The following is a 6,800-nucleotide window of genomic DNA, read 5'->3' as shown; positions in this document are numbered from 1 at the left end:
TCTTTTTAAACCTAGTTTGATCTTGATCATTAGCAACACTCCTTTTCAAGATTCTAGCCATCCTCCTAAGTTTAGACTCTTCAATTGATTGTGCATACACCATGAGTCTAGCTAGGGTCATATCATCATGCAACATAACGGTACGACATTCTTCCACCACTATGTCTGCTACCCCCATCACAAAACGACCCATTTCATCTCTTAGGTTAGACACAAGAAAAGAGGCATACCTAGACAAAGTTGAGAATTTCAAAGAGTACTCCTCAACACTCATATTGCCTTGTTTGAGATTGATAAACTCCTCCACTTTAATTTCTCTCCTCTCTTGGGAAAAGTACATACTAAGAAAATCTTCCTTAAATTCTTCCCACTCAATAGGACCCGATACTTCCGGCCTATTATCCTTCCATTGAGTATACCATATTTGAGAAACATCTCTCAATTGATACAAAGCCAACTCCGCCTTCTCCCTTGATCTAACCCCCATAGCACTTAACACCTTGTACACTCCATCAAGAAACTCTTGGGGATCCTCATTTACCTTAGATCCAAGAAATATAGGAGGATTCATCCTCACAAAATCTCTCAACCTAGAGGTTATAGTTCGCTCCACAACCCTAGCTGTCATATTCAAATTAGCTTGCATAGTCACGGCTCGGGCTATAGCAATCAAAGCCACTCTAATATCCCTATTAGACATCTCCAAAACCCAATACCTCCCTCCACATTAGGAATAGAATCACCTTGGGGAGGCACTTGGTCACCTTGGACTCCATGCCCATCTTGATGAACTTGCTCAACCTGCTCAACTTGAGGAGGAATCTACTCATTCACCCTCTCCTCTTCCAACCTTCTAGAGGCCATCCTTCTAGTATTCATCTCCTAGAAAAAAAAGGGAACTCATAAGAAGGATAATCATAAAATTTACTCTACCGCACGACAGAGGAGTAGAATAGAAGGGAAACTCTATCGTCCTATAGCCTCCCGCCCATAGATGTGTCGCGACTCACACTGATGGTCAAGACTCTACCAGACGTGACTTGATGAGACTTTTTGATTCTTAATACTACTTTCACAAACCTATGCTCTGATACCAAGCTTATCACATCCCAAGACCACACCCTAGAAGTTACGATACAATCTCGAATTGTAACCGGCGTACTCGACCTCTCGGAGGTCTTATACAAGCCCTTTCATATCATTCATCACATAAACATAGTGAAACATAGTGCGGAATTAAAAAATTTCACAAAACATAATATAGTCTTCAAAATCTCTTTCATATAAAAGTAATAGGAAATACTAAGTCTCAATCTCATCATCTTAAGACACAAGAATACTTGGGACACGGCCCATACTTAAAAATACGAATATAGAAATACTTAGTCTATTACAATACTTTGAATGAAAACATAAAAGACATATATGCTCTCGAGTCAAGTGAGGACATACTTCAACTTCTCTTGAACGATCTTCTATGTCCAAGTCTTCACTTCTCAAAGCTCCTCACCAACAAGGAACCATAAAGATATATAAAAGCATGGAGTTAGTACAATCACATGTACTAAGTATGGCATTACACATAAAAATCATAAAAACGGACATTTATTGAAAATATGCATCTTTTCATTTTTGAAATCATATTTAATCATAAGAACAAAATTTAACAACTTAAGAACACATAAGAAAACAATTAAACAACAAATCATAATTTTAAACTCACTTAACAGTGAGGTGCATTCACTGTACATTGACTAAATTCAATGTTACAGTGAATTCCTTAAACTTCACTAAAGACACATTTTATCATGTATTCTTCCCACTTAAATCTATCCTAAGACTCACTTAAGCAACACAAAGAGAGATCGCCCATACACCCTCTCTAGGCATGGCCTAAATGATCCTCAAGACTATTTATAATGAGTCACGTACACACTTTATGATATCAAACATATAAACATATAAATAATATGACATTCTCCTTCCAAAGGCTATCAAAAGACCTACTTAAGTAAATCAAAAAAATAACGTCCATAGGGACCTCTCAATATTACCTAAATAGTCCTTAAGACTACCTAAGTCTTAGATTATGTCCACAAAATCAACAAACTTCCCTAACTAGAGTCATCCTCAAGACTTCCAAAGATAAGACATGAAGAGATCATCCTTTATGCCCTCTTCACACTTTAGCTAAGGAATGCTGAAGTCACTTTATATTAGGTACTTATTAATTTACATACTCCTTAACATAAGTCATTAGTTCCTGAGTTCATTAAGACTCACACATCACATAAAGGACATTTAAATAATGGTCTTGAACAATACCTAAGAACTCCAAGTAACACCTTCAAAGTCTATTGTGCAATGTCTAGATAGTGTCCCATACAACCACCTAAACCTCATAAACTTCTCTAATGCTAATAGGTATTCCATATGATGAGAATATGAATTAACCGACATAGACCATGATAGCAAGACATGGCATCCGGAGTTAAATCCTACTCCGATGAGGTTGTTCTTTTTTCCAAGGGTAGAACTTAGACACATCCCATGTAGGCACATGGTTAAGGAATATGAAGGGCTTCTTTGTATTCTAGTCTCATACTTAACTAGAACTACTTTCCCTTACCATATTGACTCGATGCTAGCCTTTTTTGTCATAGAGTAATTCATATATTAGGTTCACATAAAAGGGTTCCGTAACAAGTTCATAACCCGATCACATTTACCCTACCAAGGAAAGGTCAACTAGGGCTACCTAACAATGGCAACAGGAAACTCATGATGACTTTCCTAAGGATTAATATGATTCCGTTCCAGCCAACTAACCTTAGATCCATCATTCCTTTACTTTGAAGGATACCATTATGGCTTACAACTTCAACAATCTTAACCTTACCCTTAAGTCAAGGTTTTCACATAAAATACTCTCATAACATCATTTAAGGTCACATGTCATTCATACATTTAATACTAAGAGTTCTAACACCCTAAATTAAGACATCACATATTCATAATCATACATACATCAAGCAAGGGACATAAGTCAACCAAGACAAGATACCACATACGCCACTTTTAACTCATAATACAAGTCACTCTAGAAAACAACCTAAAATATTCAAGTCATCCTATATACTATCATAACATCATCAATATACTCCACATAGAATCATATACCCAAGTAGAAATAACCAAGACTCAACCCTAACACTATACTCATAATGTCAAAGTCATAGTCTAACATGATCGCCTAAGACAACAGGAATATAAGAATACATATATGACTTCACATGTAGATAGATATTTTCATGCTTCACATAATCAAACTACACAATTAGTCATATTACTTCAAGTAGTTGCCAATAGGACAAGATCATCATATTGCATAAAGTAACGCCGACAAGGCCACATCAATTCACATATCACCGCCACCAAAGGTGGACTAAACCAATCATAACATAATTGAAGTATAAATAACATAAAAATAAAGGAAATGAGGTAGAATACCTCCACTCCATCATCAACACTTCAATTCAATGCTAAATTACTCAATTTGATAACACAAGACCCTTACCCATGGTCATAAACAACAATTCGACATAAAAACTACAATAATCAATGAACTAGGTTAAATTAAATGTAACTTCATCAATCTAACAACACCTAGATATCAATTTACTACAATTATTACATCATTAGAAAGTCCATAAGAAACTACATAAGAATTCATCAACATTAGATCAATATCAAGTAATCCAAAAACTTAGTCAAAATCTAGGGTTCATCCAATTCATGGGTTCATAGGTAATTTAGATTGAAATCATCAATGCAATATCAATTAGATCATAATTCAATGTTCATAAATCATTTATGCAATAATCCACTGTAGAATCATGAAATTGGACAACTTAACTTTACAAAACTTAGAAAACATCTTGAGAATTAGGGCTCCTTGATGAAGAGAGTTTCAAGGATCAATATCCATACCTCAGGATGATAATTATTCACTTTGATGAAGAATTTACCCTCAAAACTTCACTTCCAAGAGTTTCCTTGATTTGGACTTCAATGGAGACTTTGAGAGAATTCTAAGGGATTTTGGGGTTTTGATTTTGGGTGAATGAAATATTGTAAGTGTTAAACACTTATATAATTGTTTAAAATACCCAATATACCCCTTAATAAACCTCCAATACATCCATTTATAAGTGGGGTGAATTTACAATTCACCCCTTGACTTGGTAGCAAAGCTACGCAGGAAAACAATGTCTACTGACGACACCTTCGACGAGGCATCACCCCACTGACGGGCCATGATGGCAACCGTCGGTGGGTTCAGAGACTTGACAAGTCTATATTCCTTCCCCCAGGCCAAGTCCCCACCGACGACACCCATTAACGGGGCGTCAATAGGCCTACGAGCCGTCGGCTGCTCCGTCGTTTTGGGTCTGCCTGGGACAGCCTTGCCAACAGTTTTGGGTCCTTCCTCAAGGACCCTTGGATGGTCCTTTGGGATAATTATCCCAGACGTTTTGCAATACAAATATGACCGCCTATTATTTTATCTTCTCTCACATGAATTTCATCCGAAATGAACACGTAAAACTCGATAAAATACGCCTAGACACACAAGGTCACTTCAAGGCATATCTTTCGAACGTCATGGACGTTCTTGGACGTTTGACCTGCAAGCTCCACGAAACTTGACACACTGCATATACATGCTATAATAACTCATTTAAGAACCTTAAACCTCACGAATCACACATAAACACATAGAATAACATATGAGGCATTTAGGTGACTTAGTCGTCGAACGTCTTAGTCGTCCCTTGACGTTTGACTTCCAACACACCAAATACTTTAGATACTGCCTCTATACCATATATTAGACATAATTAGGACCTTATGCCATCAAGACCAATATTTTAGGCTCTAGTTAACCTAGGTCATTTTCGGGGTCTTACATCAAAGAAGTTTTCTAAAGTTTTCAAAGATAAATTGTCCAATTTCATAATCTATCCATGGATTCTTGCATTAAAGGTTTAAAATCGTTGTATATTTATTGAATTGTTACTAATTATATGATTTTAACTCAATTAACCTATGAACCCATGTAATTGATGAACCCTAGTTTTTGACTACTTTATGGATTAAGAGATTTGGACTTAATGCTTATGAATTCTAGTGTAGTTTTATATGGGCTATTGATTGATGTAATAATTGTAATGAATTGATATCTAGGTTGTCTTATATTGATGAACCTATATTGAATTGACCTAGTTTTATTGGGTATCATAGTTTTTATATTGAATTGATGTTCATGGTCATGGGTAAGGGTCTTATGGTATTGAATTGGATGATTTAGCATTGATTGAAGTGTTGAGGATGGAGTGGTGGTACGATGAACTAATTACCTTTATTTTATGTCAATCATATTTCAATTATGTTATGATTAGTACGGTCCACTTATGGTGGCAGTGTTATGACTTTTACTTGTAATGGATGTGGCCTTGTCGGCGTTACTTTATGTAATATGATGATCATGGCATTGTCGGCACTACTTGAAGTATTATGATGATATGTGAAGTTTTATAATATCTATCTACATTATAAGTAATGTGAAAGTATATGTGTTCTTCAATTGATGCTATTTAGGTGATCATGTTAGACTATGACGATGTCTTTATGTGTATAGTCTTAGGGTAGATGCATGGATATTCTTACTTGAATATATGAGTCTATGATGATCATATTGACGATGATATAGTAGTGTATAGGATGACTTAAATATAATAATGGTTATTTCTATGTGCTTCTAGAATGACATGTGATATGTTTTAAAGTGAAGTATGTTGTGTCTTGTCTTGGTTGACTTGTATCCCTTACTTGATACATGTATGAATATAAATATGAGATATCTTGACTTATGATGCTAAAGCCTCTTAGTCTTGTATGTATGAATTACATGAGACCTTAAATGATGTTAAGAGAGTCCTTATTGTGAAACCTTGAACCTAGTGGTAAGGTTATGAATGTTGAAGTCGAAAGTCGTTATGGTATCTTTCAAGTAAAGGAATGATAGACTTAAGGTTGGTTGGCTGAAACGGCATCATATCAATCCTTAGGAAATCATTATGAGCTTCTTGTTGCCATTGTAAGGTAGCCCTAGTGGACCTCTTTGGTAGGGTAAATGTGATTGGTTTATGAACTAGATATGGAACCCCTTTATATGAACCTTTAATGTAAATTACTCTATGAGAACAAAGACATCACCGAGTGAGTATGGTAAGGGAAGTAGCTCTAGTTAAAGGATGAGACAAGAGTACAAAGCACGCCCTTCATATTCCTTAACCATGTGCCTACATGGGATGTGTCCAAGTTCTACCATTGGGAAGTAGAACACCCTCATCGGAAAAGGTTAGAACTCTGGATTCCATGCTTTGATACCATGGTCTATGTCGGTTATTGCCTATTCTCATCATGTGTGATACCTACTAGCACTAGAGAAGTTCTATGAAGTTTAGGTGGTGGTATGGGATGCTATCTAGACATTAATTGTCTTTGAAGGTGTTAGTTAGAGTCCCTAGGTTTTGTCCAAAGACCATTATTTGAATATTCTTATGTGATGAATGATTCTTAAATGAACTAATTAGTGTAATGACTTACGTTAAGAAAAACAAATAAGTACTTACCTAGTTATCTAATAATGTGTATGATATATATATATATATATATATATATATATATACATATATATATATATATATACATATATATATATATATATATGCATA

This window comes from Solanum pennellii, chromosome 6, assembly GCF_001406875.1.
Source record: "Solanum pennellii chromosome 6, SPENNV200".
Lineage (NCBI taxonomy): Eukaryota > Viridiplantae > Streptophyta > Magnoliopsida > Solanales > Solanaceae > Solanum > Solanum pennellii.
This window is presented reverse-complemented; position numbering follows the sequence as displayed.